The sequence below is a fragment of the Marmota marmota genome, unplaced genomic scaffold (assembly GCF_001458135.2).
Source record: "Marmota marmota marmota unplaced genomic scaffold, marMar, whole genome shotgun sequence".
Taxonomy (NCBI): domain Eukaryota; kingdom Metazoa; phylum Chordata; class Mammalia; order Rodentia; family Sciuridae; genus Marmota; species Marmota marmota.
Window position 1 is genome coordinate 1325051 of NW_025999960.1, and position 14294 is coordinate 1339344.

A 14294-nucleotide genomic window follows, 5' to 3' on the forward strand; every position below is an offset into this window, starting at 1 on the left:
CTTACATTCAGTTTCAGTCACCTTTTGTGTGCCATGACCAAAATACCTGGAAAACATCTTTGAGGGAGAGGAGTAATTTCTGGTTCAGGGTTTGGGAGGTCATAGTATGTAGATGACTGAATTTGTCCCTCTGTCCCCAAAGCAAGGCAGTACAGCACGGGGTTTGGCCAGTGGAGGAGAGCTGCGCAAGTGATGGTGGGGTCAGGAAGCACAGAGAGAGGAAGGATGAGTAGGAAGAAAAAATCTTCCAGGCCACCCTCCTTACCCACTGTGATCTTCTATGTTTAGCCTTGTTTTAGTTTTATGCAGTTATCCCAATCACTCCCTGCTGATTATGTTAGAGTCCTCAAAGTCTACAGCTTTCACCTGTGAACATTCTTGTGTTAACAGGAGTTTTGGGGAGACCTCTCCTATTCAAACATACCATTTTGCTCCATTAATATGCTGTAATCATACCATGGAGGCAGAAGACACCACCTCCCTTAAGGAGAGAAGAAGAAATGTCATGATGTAGTACTCTGTCTTGTCCTGCCTGTGTCTAAGATGGTTCCTGTCCTTAGGGAAGTGAGAGCCTGTTTGGCAAGAGCAAGAGCACCACTTAGTATTGGACAGGTGACCTGCTTAAGAAAAGAACTTTAATGTACTGACATGGAAAGTCAAAGAATGGCCTCTCATGTTATCATGCTGGGAGTATGGTGGGGCATCAGGAAAGGTGACAAGGTTAGATGGTTTCCAACCTGAGAATTTCTATAAGTTTTAAGTTACTGAGGTAGGGATGTGGGGAGAATGCACAGGGTAGCACGGATGAGGAGATGAGAAATGACCTCCTGTTTGGAGAGACCACATGCAGTGTGGTATGTGGATGGGCATCATTGAGGCATGAAGGCCTTCCTCCACAACCAAGCAGCCTTGATTTGTTCTCTCAGTCTGTAAGGATGGTGGAACTCAGTTATCATGTATCCTCCCAAGGTATTGAAAATATATTGGAGTTTCCAGTTGGACATGCTTTAAAAGATGACTTCAGTTATTTGTATGAATGTTCATGGTTGTTTTAATGCAAATAGAAATTGAGGAGCCAGGCTGCAGGGGTTTGTAGAACCAATGGAGAAAAGCAACTAGCAGCAGTCAGTGTGCTGCTGAGGAATGAGTTTCCCTACCTCCTCTTTGAAATGAAGGAATTTTTGAATTAGTAGAGGGGGAAGAAGTTCAAAATGGGATGGTGAGTGTGGCCTGTTGAGGGGGTTGAATGTGAGGACGGGACCGATGGCAAAAGTGGGAAAGTGTGTTGTAGTAAAAGAAGCATATCATTCCTTCATTTCAGAGGGAACAAAGTGGTGTTGGGTATGAAATATTTGGAGGGGTGTGCTGTTCAAGACCTTTTACTCCTTCTGTGTGTTTCCTGGGTGGGCTTCTCTTGTAATTTTGAGTTTGCATCCATGTTTTTTAGACCATTTGTGTTTACCTGGTATCTGCTCTTGTTGTCCTTATTCCCTTGTGCCTATATGTTGCCTCTTGACAGAGGTTTCAGTTCCTTGTGGTGTCCATGTCCTTGTGGAATCAGTTTTGCCTTTGCATACTTTTTTGGATGTCTCTTCAGTTCCTTTGTCTTATATTGTAGGCTGTCGATCCTAACCACTCACTTGCCAGTTTCCCTTCCTGATTGCATCACAGGATGATATTGAGATTGACTGACTCATAGGTCTCCAGTACCCTGGTGTGGCCTGTTGCCTTCCCTGCTCCAATACACTCATCGTGTTCTTCCTTCGTGTAGTTAGTAAATCTGTTATCTGTTTGAAATGTTAAATTTAGTACAGATTAGATCTTATTAAATTTGTACTTTCATTTTTTCCAGACATAAACCAGAAAAAAATGGAAAAATATAACAAAAACAATGATCTTTTCCAAGGAACTAATCATTTTCTTTGGCAAATGTACTTATAGGGTTGGCTTTTGCCTCAGTGTTAGAATTATTGCCTATCACATGTGAGGCACTGTGTTTGATCCTGAGCATCATATAAAAATAAATAAAATAATGGCATTGTGGCTATCCACAACTAAAAAAAATATTTCAAAATATAGTTATAGAACTCTGGTCCAATTTATACTATTGCATGGAATGTTGTTTCTAGGTCCAATCAGCTTTTCTCAGGATTGAAGTTCAGGGAATCACTTCAGATCTAGTTTGGCTTAAGTGTAGTTTGAGAATGCATTATTCCAAACTTACATTGTTTAAATAGCTTTTAAAAAATTTAGTTTATTAATTTATCTATTTATTCATTCATTTATCTATGTGTGTGTGTGTGTGTGTGTGTGTTGCCTTGGTTTTAACCTAGGGCTTTGAGCATGGTATGTAGTCATTGCCCCACTGAGCTACACCCTAGCCCTTAATTTGGTGCTTTTTCCTACTTGTTTATATTTTAAATTTCAGGTAGCTCTAAAAGAATACAATTCTTATATTATCAAAAAGAGGCATGGGTTTATACATATCTTAGCAAATGCACACGTGCATGCACACACCCACATATACACACACATAGAACAAAGCCATGAAATAATAATCTCACCTACAAGAATCTCAGTTCATTGTAATCTGTCAGTTTCTTTAAATCTCCAAATATTTTTTTTGCATTTAAATTCTATAACACTATACTTAAAGATTTACATTACACTCTCAGATTTTTCCCAGTTGACCTGGCTTTGATTTCTAGCTTCTGTTCAATAAGATTGTTGTAGATAAAGTAAATCTATTCCAGAGTTTTGGTGGCATGATGCAAGGAATGATCAGAGTTTGAGTTGGGGAAAATTGCTTTCTGTTATCTAAGAGATCTGCTTAGCAAGTGCCCGCAGGCTGCTCCAGCTGCCATGAGTGATCACCTATCTCCTGTAGTATATGCAGGGTCTTGTGCTCTTTTCCACATGCCCACTTTCCACATGTTAGTTTCTTTCTGCTTGCCCCATTTAACAGAAGAACATATGACATGAGCAGATAGGTAACTGGCTCATATTCCCAGAGGATTATATGATTAATATTTGTCCCAGAAGCCCAATAAAGCAATTGCCCTCCTTAGTGTGGGTGGGCCTCATCCATATTCAGTGGAAGTCTGAATATAACAGAATACTGCTCTTCCCAACTGTCTTGGAGCTGGGATATCAGGCTTCTACTCTTGGACTTGGACTTGAACTTGTCCATCAGCTCTCCTGCTTCTTGAGCCTTCAGACTCAAACAGGAACTTAGCATTGGCTCTCTTGGGTCTTCAGTTGGCATTGACTGGTTTCAGGACTTTTCAACTTCCATAACTGAATGAGCTGATTTTTCATAATACCTCTCTATTTTTATGTGTAAATTCTCCTATTGATTCTATTTCTGTAGAGATTCAAGATTACTTACTTTAATCTAACTGCCTCCTTTATTTTTTACTTCCTTCCCTACCTCCCTGCCTATCTTCCTTTACAGTGCTGTGGATCAAATCCAGGGCCTTGTATATGCTAAGTAAATGCTTTACCACAGAGATGCATCCCTAGCCCTTTTAACATTTCATTTGATACAGTTCTCATAAGTTGTCCAAGCTAGCCTTGAAGTTGTTATCCTCTTGCCTTTAACCTCACAAATAGTTGTGATTACAGGCGTGGATCACAGGACCTGGCTTGCTCTTTTGAAATTGTGAAATATTTTAAAAGTATAAAAAAGACATCCTGAATCTGTAATATGATGCATGAAGGAAGAACAAAGCTTCTGGAAATTCTTGCCAATGTGCATCATCTTACTTCAATTATGGGATAATGTCAGACAACTTCAAATGTAGGACATTTGACAAAAATAAGTGATAATTGTCAGGTCACGAAAAGTAAGGGAAGACTGAGGTCCTATCCCAGACTGCTGGTGAGTAAGGAGAAAGTAAAATTAAGTGCACCTTGTGTTTCTGATGAGACTGTAGAGTAGGAAAAGGACATTAGTGGAAGCACTGGGGCAGTTCCAGTACTGCCTTTGTGTTAGATAATGGTATTGCACCAAAGTTCACATCCTTGTCTGCTCATTGTGCTTTGGAGCAGTGGACTTAGGGATATATGCATGTCTGTCAGTATGCTTTCAACTCCTCTGGAAGTGTAAACTGAGGTCAAGATAAAAAAGTAAAAGAAAAATATGTCAAAGTATGGAAAAATGATATAACAAACACTTATGTATTAAAACTCAGTTTGTCATGTCTTAACATTTTTCCATATTTGATTCATTATTTTTTAAAAAAGGAAAATATTGCAGATAAAACTTAGCTTCCCCTTGCCATTTCGCCCCTTTGCCGGTCCCCACATTTCTCACTTCCCCCATGAGCACTATTCTCAATTTGATGTTTCCTTTATATAGGTTTTAAGACTATTGCATGTTTTTTTTTTTTGTGGGGGGAGTACCAGGGATTGAACTCAGGGGCACTTGACCACTGAACCACATCCCCAGCCCTATTTTGTATTTTATTTAGAGACAGGGTCTCATTGAGTTGCTAAACTCCTTGCCATTGCTGAGGCTGGCTTTGAACTCACTATCCTCCTTTCTCAGCCTCCTGAGCCACTGGGATTACAGGCATGCACCACCATGCTTGGCAAGGCTGTTTCATTTTAATGTAGTGCTTTACCTATAGGGACATAACTGATGTAAATATAGATTTCCTTAATAGTTCTGATTTGTGCCCTTAAAAATGGGGAATGAGTTTGATTTTTGTATATTTCACCAAGATAAAAAATGCAGGAAAAAAGAATATATGTAAATGGACTATACGTGATGCTTTTTAGAAAAAGCAAAGTCTCCTTATTCCCAATGTTTATTTTGTTGTTTAAGAATTATTGTGCCAATGACCTTCCAAACCAAATTCTTTGATGCAATATTTGTAGTGTTTATTTTAGGGGTGGGGTGGGAAAAGGAATGTGCAGTTTCCTAGGCTCTGTTTATGTGTTCACTCCCAAATAGACAGGAGGGGGGCTTAAATAAAGCCTTTTGGTGTAGGCACAGTTGAATGTTACCAAGCCTGTACTAAATGCTACACACTCTGCTACATGCTTTCCCATGTTTGTTCATTTAATTTCATGAAAAAAATTAAGTTGTAAAACTAGAAGAACCCAGAACCTGGAGGCTCTCTAAGGTCATTTGCTGCTACTCAAGAGAGCTGGCCTCAGCTGACCTCTTTATGTATCCTTGGTCACTGTCTGTTGCCACTTGCTCAAGGCCCAAAAGTTCCATCAAAACCATCCTACTGGAGTCTTGACAGTTGCCCTACTGCCTTCTGGCAGTAGGGAGATAAGCTAATGATAAAAGAGGAAATAATAAAATGGGATAAAATATAATAAGCTGATTTAAGGGGAGAGAAAAAATACCTTCTATTTAGGAAGTGCAATACTACCTAAAATTTTCTGAGAATGAATTTCTGCCTTCTAGACAACATACATAATTTTTGTCTGAGCCCGGGTGTTACAGTGGAAGAGGAGGAAGATGTGGATGACAAGAACATTTGTGTTTTTTTTTTTAATTGGGAAATTTTAAAACCATGGGACTCTACAATTGGAACTATCAAAAAGTTTAAAAATATGGATATATAGGGTGTTCTGACTCTAGAGAGTCTTGAGGTTGGATTCTCTTGCCTCCAAGAAAATGGCTTTTCTGATATTCCTGCTCATCGGGGCTTTTATTGGCCCTCTCAGGGTGCTTTCTCCCTCGTAGGGAGGAGAAGAACCACTTCCTGAACCAGTGGAAGATGAACCCCATGTTCAGACAGGATGTGGTTTCTGAGTAGGAATGTGTGTCCCCCTCCTTTGGCTGCCTTGCTGAGACTGAGGAGGTCTCTGCTGTGCCAGTCACCTGGCTTATCATCTGCCAAGAAAATGAGGATGAATTAGATATGTGTAATGTCAGCAGCAATGAAGTCAATATTTGCTCATTTATGGAAATCTAATTTTTTTCTTACCATAAATAGACCAAGTGTAAATGTAAATTTTTAAGGCTCATTAACATTTAAACACACACACACACACACACAAACAGTTTTTTGATTGTTTGTTTTTGTCTTTTTAATCATTAGTCCTTCTCTTTGCTCTTCCCTCTTGTCTCTGTCAGTGCTCCTTGGCATTTTCCTTATAACCCCTCCCCACCCCCAAATCCTTTCCTTTCTGTGGTCCTTCTCCCAATAATCATCTCCTCTGACACCAAGGTCCACCCCTGCTTCACAGCAGGTAGTTAGGATCCATGCTGTCCAACCTGGCGCCCCCACTGGGCCTATCCCTTGCTCTGCACTGAGGCACCTCTGTGCTCACCTCAGCAAGTTCATCTTCTTCTAGCCAAGGTGACATTTCTAGAAACTGGCTGATGTCTTCAATTTCTGGTGGTTCACAGTTGGGCAAGGCCTGACAAGTTTCATGTTTTTGATTGTTGACCTGATACATGTGGGGAGAGATGGTGCTGGACAGCTGAAGATCCTCATCCAGAGGAGAATCAGAGAATACAGGGTCATTGTCATCTTTCTGATGGTTTAGAAATGCCTTAAGATTTTTCATTAGATCATCCAGTTCCAGAGAGTCTGATTTGTCCTCTCCTGTGGGAACTTGTCCATTCTCTGGTTGTCTCCTGTTAGATCCAAAGTAGCTAGTGAGTCTTCATTTTCAGAGCCTAGATAGGCATCCAAGACCCAGGTGATGGGTAATTCACAAAGCTTCTCTGGGTCATCTTGAATTTGTTTCTGTTTCCTCATGGGCATCCTTCCACTTTCAGTCACCCATGACTCTTTGACAGTAAGGAGGAAGTGGCAGGAAGAACCCTCAGAAGTCTTCTCTTCAGAGTTGTTAGTGTCCTTCCAGGCAATGCTGTTCTCACAGGGGAAATAGCCTATAGAGAGGCTCAGGTTGGACTGGAATTCGGAAATGCAGTCTTCTTGGTCAGTGCAGTTGCTGCTGCTGGAGAATGAGTCTTCCATGGTGTCAAAGTTCTCAAATCCCAGTTCTCCCTCAACTTAGGAAACTTCAAAAGAAAAACCTGATATAAGATATTGGAGATAGAGTCATGTACTTTGGCAATAATTTCCATTTCTAATATTTCATTTTGTTAAAAGCACATCCTATGTTTGCACTCCATAGTCAAAGGCAGAAGAGGCAGTACTTTCTCTTTCTAAACTTAATTTATTATATAATAAACCTCTATACTGAGCATCTGCACCTGATATCTCTTATACTTTGTCTTATGACAGTTGAAAGAACTGGTATTACAAAAATATAGTTGAATAAAATTTACAAAAATATATGAAAGTATAAAGTTGAGAATAATTTTTTATAATGCTACGATCTAGAAATAATGATTACCATCATTAAAAGTTTTGGTGAATTTCCTTATAATCTTTTTTCTTTACATATACACATATGTATGAATATGTATTGTTCATATGCATACATTCATATATATGTGGAGTCACATCTACAGAAAGTGATATTAAATTTTATAGCACAGACTTCAGGAAACACACATAAGGCTATTCTGTAATTATTAACCACTTTCTTGTTAATGACTCTTTGGTTATCACCTATTATTGAACCTTAGTTTAGACAATTAATGACCCTGAGATTATCAAAACTATGAACATGATTTTATTAATGACAGTAAATTCCCTTTGTGAACCAGTCTCTGGCTGTCTTGTTCTTCATAGTTGTATAGTTTGGATCATTTGACCAAAAATTACAAATACATTAAAGTCTTATAAAAATTGATACTAGGGGTTGTGGCTCAGTGGAAGAGCGCTCGCCTAGCACATGCTATGCCCTGGGTTCCATTCTCAGCACAACATAAAAATAAATAAAATAAGGTATTGTGTCTAGCTACAACTAAAAAAATATGTAAATATTAAAAAAAGATACTAAATTTCTTTCTGGAAGAAGCATAGCTCCTTAAATGCCCTTCTTCCCATCATCTGATGGCATCTTTATTCCAGCTTTTTCCATTATGTCCTGGCAAATAACAAATAAGTGGGGAAAACACATGCACCCAATCTCTCTCTATAACACACACATGCATATGGGTACACACACACTGCATACTCCATTATGCCGAGCTCTGATAGCTGCCCACATAAAAGAAATGCTGCCAGCTCCTGCAGGATAAAGGGGGCATCTGAAGTCTTTCAGATCCTTTGTCCCAGTGGCTGAAAACTCCCAATTGTCAGAAGTCTGTGTTCTGAGACTCTTGGGTACCATGGCAACAGAGGAACCAAATTATAGCCATAAGTTTGGAAGGAGTAAAAGGGGATAGAAAACCAAAGGACCCATCTCGTTTGTTTTAGTCATTTTTTGTGTCATTCTGATCAAAATGCACAACAAGAATAACTTAGAAGAGGGAACGTTTATTTAGGATTCATGTTTTCATGGATGTTAGTGCATAGAAGGCCAACTTTCTTATTCTGGGACCAAAATGAGGCAGCATATCATAGAGGAAGGGCACAGTATAGGAAAACTGCTCAGCTGTGACAGGTGAGAAAGGAGAAAAGGAGAAAGGGATCGCAGGATAACCCTTCCTTTAGCCATGTCCCATCTGCCTATAGGCAATCCATTCAGACTAGAATGGACTGAGGTTACAGTTCTCATAATCTAATCATGTTGCCTCTGAGTATTCTTGCATTAACAGGAGCTTTTTGGGGGAAACCTTATATCCAAACGATAACAATAACTATTAACATCAGGAGAGGAAACTTTTTTTTTAGTTGAGCATGGACACAATACCTTTGTTTTACTAATTTATTTATTATATATGGTGCTGAGGATCGAATCCAGTCCTCACATGTGCAAGGCAAGAGCTCTACCATTGAGCCACAACCCTAGCCCCCAGCCCCAGAGAAAACTATTATATAAGAAAAAAGATATAATCATAGGATTTCACAAAGCTCATCACTGAATAATAGTTATATAATCACCATAAAATATCTGACATATTAATGCAACCACAGAGCATAGCTACATTGAATGAATGGAGGGAGGAGGATATTTGCATGGGGAATGAGGTAGAAAGCACAGTTTAAGACTTCTAAATCCTTACGTTCCATAACTGAAATCCATGTATAATATTTAAAAGTGAATTTTATAAAAAATGGTAGTATAATAATTTAATTTGTACTTCAGCATGTACATGCAAGGAAACAGCTTAAAAATTTGAGGTGGTTTTTTTGGAGTTGATGAGAGATGGATACAAGGTTAATTTTTGTTTGTTCTCATAAGGCTTACAGAATCATTTGACTATATGTACGTAACACTGTAATAAGTAAATTGAACATTTCATTAAAATAAGAAAATATTTGGACACATTGACAACTTTGAATTTTTGTTTGAGAACTTTGAAGATTATATGTTATAAAGATGTGAACTCTTAAATTCCACCTTTTTATTTATTTATTTATTTTTATTTTTATTTTTTTTAATTTTTTATTGTTGGCTGTTCAAAACATTACATAATTCTTGATATATCATATTTCACACTTTGATCCACCTTTAATTAAAGATAAAATAGTGAGTTAATGTGTATGTAAGGGATCAGAGGAAGATAGCAAGACACAGGAAGAGAAAGAAAATAAATGTAAATTTGGAGAGAACTAGATAATTCAAAGTTAGAGAAAGAAAAAAATAGGCATTTAACTCTAAAAGGTTTCTAGTTTCTTGTCATAATTTAAGAAACTAGTTCTTATTTTTTGCCCTTGAATTCTATAGATAATCCAAATATCTTTCCAATTATAGCCTACCTTAGGAGCACCCAGTGATCAATGATCTCTCCTTGTCTATAACTGTTCAGTTTTAGCACTAGAACTTTTGCATTCTGTGAATCCCTTCAGTCCCAGACAAATTGTGAGTGTATTTTTCTAATCCATGTGTATTTTTCTCGTAAGCTAATGTGAGATGTTGGGTATAGTAACTGCTAACCAGGAAAACTTGGAGTTAGGCAGACATTTTTAAGTCACATGCAACTGAAGAATGTTATTGCATCCAAAGCCTCTGTTAACACGTCTTACCTTCTTCCTGGTTCTAATATTTGTAACTCAATACATGATGAGACTGTGGACAGTAGAGTTGTAATAAGCAGAGATGGGGTAATTCTAAGTTAATAGAGCAGTTACTTCGGACTAGGATGATTCAGGTTGAAAGGAATTATTCTCAAAGGTATAATACTTATAATATTCTGCGATTTTCAGTGTCTACTTATGTATATCATTTGGTCACAGAGTTGTTTTGAATGCACATTTGATCAAGTATTTCTTTGTACTGAGATAACATTCTTTCCTTTCACATGCGCATAATAATTTAAATGTTTTGCCCTCAGTGTGTATACATGCCTAATTAGGGAAAGTACTGCTTGGTAAATTGTTTTTCTGTCTTTACCATTATTTGACTATCTTAATTGCAGCTAATATATTTTAGTTTAATAATTGTATGATCTATAAGAGGTCAAACACAAAGGAAGCTAATATCCTAGAAAAGACAGGAGATAATTACTTAAGACATGATAAAAGCAATAGTCTGAAGAGCAGCAGACAGACCACCCAATGGCTACCCCTGCCCACACCCAATGAAGAAGAGAAATGCTGACAGTCTAGTTAAGAAGCATACTAAAATAACTGTCAGCAGCTTGGCAGTTTGGCTTAGAAAAACCCCTTAACCTAGAAAACATCTGTCTTACCACAAAGAGTCCTAGCTGTCTACATCTTTATTAGGGCCATCAGTAAATGAGGAGCAGTGGGAGTCTGAAAAAATGATTGAAGTGGGTATCATATATCCTTGAGGCCAGGGTGCAAAAGGACGCTCAGTGTAGTTATGAATGATTGGGTCAGGAAGATGGGGGCCAATTCAAAAGGAGGTAAAATGCTAATACAGAGTATTCCCCTTGCCCAACCTGTTGCTAAGGTTACCTGCCTCTGGTAAAATTCTGGGGAATTTTTCCACCTTGCAAGGAGTTTTTAATGAATGCCCCTTGGGATGCTTTCTTCCTGCCTGTACCCCTGGAAGGTTCCTTCCCACATTTTGGCTATACAGGCAAGATAAAGGGAGGAGGGGCATGAGAACAAAGGAAATCTGAAATCTATAGAAGAGGCTCGACACTCTCACTCCCTTGGGCACCAACTTGGACCCCCTCCTCTGTGGAGGAGTTTCTCTCTCTCTCTCTTTCCCTCTCTGTGTGTGTGTGTATGTGTGTGTGTTCCATCCTTTAAATAAAACTTTTTGTGCTTACCGCAGTGTTTCTTGGGTGTTGTACCTTCAACACCAGGGGAATAGTACTGGAACCTGATCTCAACGCTAATATAATCTCTGGAGGTTCCACCAAGATTGTCAGGAAGGTAATATAAGCTCCTTTGCATGCACCCCACATCTTTTTGAAGTGTATCTTTCTCTTTCTTTCTGGAGGACAATAATGGGCACTTGTAGGCTAATTAAATGCAGTTAGTGCAAGCCACCATTTTATAATACTTGGGTGACAGGATTCATGGCGTGGGTTGCTCCTAATCACCTGTCCTGTGTGTCAGACATGTTGGGTTCTGCCAAAGTCATTTCTTACTATCCTTTCCAGGCTCAGAGTGCATTTGGCATGAGTATGCAGTGTCTATAATCCCAGTTTGCCTTTGAATGTGTGGAGACAGACAAAGGGTTAGAACAATTTCAAGGTTCTGGCTGGGGCCACACCCCGGTGAACCTTGAAGGTTTCTCTTTTGACTCTTTTTCCAACTGAAAAATCAGTATTCTGGGGCAATTGATTGATCAAGCAGTACTGGAAAAGCCCCAAGAACACATGTACCTCCAAATGAACCATACTGCACTTTACCACACTCACTTCACCCAAGCACTCCCCTCCCTTTGGCAATCTGACTCTAGCTTTTCAGACTCTAGGGTTGAGATGGGGACAAGGAGTGGTTCCTATGGAAATGCCAGGGTTCCCTTTATTCACATAGTAAGCCTTTACCAGCCATGCAATGGATTCCCATTGTTGTTTCTGTGTTCCTGTGTGCTCTGCTTCTTCTTTGACTACAAAAAGGGAGATTTATACCCACAGCCCTCTGAAGATTCCTTTGGCCCACACCAACTGTAAATTCTTTACCTCTAGTGTTCTTCTGCTGCCAAACATGGTCTCAATACCAACTATTTCATAGAGAATCATGGCCATCAGAGGGAGGTATAAATTTTAATACCATTCTACAACTCAGCCTGTTTTGTAAAAAGGAATGAAATAGTCCAAGGTTCCTGTGTGAAGGCCTAAGGACTTCTCAGACTTTATTTAAAAAATCCAAATTGTGCCAGAAATGTAAATTAGACACAACTATGATCCTCCATTCTTAGGCCAACCCCCCAACTGCAAAGTTCATTAACTAATGTGAAGCTTAACACAGATCAAGATTCATTTTAAAAAGTGATCCCATGTTCTCCTAGGAAATTACAAGCTACACGGTAAGTGTCCATAATCTGGAGGCTTGCATCTTTATCATGGCCACCCATGAAAAAGCACATGGGTTATGTTCAGACTGGTATGGCAGCAGTTAAATCCAGAGGTCATGCATAGAAGGAGGAGCAGAAACTGTAGACCACTAGAGACTCCAGTATTTGGGGAGATGTACCTTAGACAGAGATAGTTCCTCAGTGCTTCTGTTCTCTTCATGTTGTTTATTTTCATGTTGTTGTTCAAAGGGGAGCCTCATCCTCAAAAATATTGATGGGAAATGGTGTCTCATAATTTTCTACCTCTAAACTTGGCCTGATTACCAATTGGGGAATTGAAAAAATGGTTTAAATGCCCTATGCATGAGTTTTTGTTCAAAACAGCAGCTTTACTTACTTAGCTTCTACCAAATCTCTGTCTCTTCAAAGCTTGAATTTGAAATGTAAGTTCAAAGGCTTACATGCAAAGGCTTACGAAGCTTGTAGGGCTTGCAAGGCTTGAAGAGAACATATTTGGGACTTATGAAAAAAAAGTGTCACTTTTAAATTCAAACCACTGTGGGACCCAATGGCTAGCTATCTTACCACCCTGTTTTCTTAATCAAGTTTCTCAGTAAATGCATAGGTAGGGAAAATATATACACTCTTCTTTACCTTGAGAATCTTTATCTGAGGATTTCAGGACTTTGACATTTTTAGATATCTGACTCTAATATGAGCCAAAAGTGTACTCTGATCTGATAATGTTCTGCATATTCCTTTACAAGAGTAAATACTGCCATGTCATTTTTTTATACTCTTTGTTTTTTAAAATTCTATATTTTTGAGCTCATGGTTTTAGGGTGAATTCACATCTGATCCTGCATGCCTAAATTAAAATATTTTTCTGATCAGTCTTATTTTATCTGACTATTGATGTTTTTACACTGTGTTTTTGTTCAGAGGCTGACTTTTCAAGGGTTAGCTCTCAAATACCTTGGAAAAAATTTTCTTTTACAAAACTCTAAGACATTGTGATGTTGGGAATAAATCTGATAGCCATTGAGGACAAGTGGCCACTGAACCTTTGATTTCAATGTCTACTATGGCTGTTATACTTTATACCTAGCATTTCCAAATATACAGGCCTTCCCTGTGTTTAAGTCATAATGTAAAAGTCAGATAGGCCCTATTATAATTTCTAACAGGTTAGACCTAAGAAGCTTTAATAAATATCTATAGTGTTGCCTCCTACTTGTGGAGGAGGAGGCAACACAAAAAGCTATAAAATCTTTGTTTCTTGTCTGTTTTGTGTATGTGTGCACACCTGTGTACTGTATTGTTGTGTCTACATATGTGCTTATGTCCATATATCATGTACATGGTATTAAAATTGACCTATAGATAAATGAGTGCTCATAAATCAAATTTGTGAAAAATGGATCCAAATAACTTAGTTCAGGTGACTTAAAAAGGTTCAACTTAAATTAGGTAAACAGATGAGAGTAAAGATATCTTTAAAATTACTGACAAGTTCTTCAAGGTGGTCAGATAATTAACAGAGTGTTGGTTTCTATAAAATGTCTAGAATGTAATTATCCATCGTTTCTAAGATTTTTCTTCAATGAGGAAGAGATGGCTAATATTAACCTTTGTCTGATATCTTGGTTTTTACAGTTAAAAATCATAGATTAGATTTAACATTAATGAGATTGATCATAAATACATTTATTAGCGACATCTGATTAATTTACAAAATTATTAATTTACAGAATTAAAGTGCTAAAACATCAACTACTAAATATAAAATCAAGTACTCTTAACTTCTTAAATTCCATGAGGTAATATGGAATAATATTTAAACATTATGTGTGTTTTCATAAAGGGGT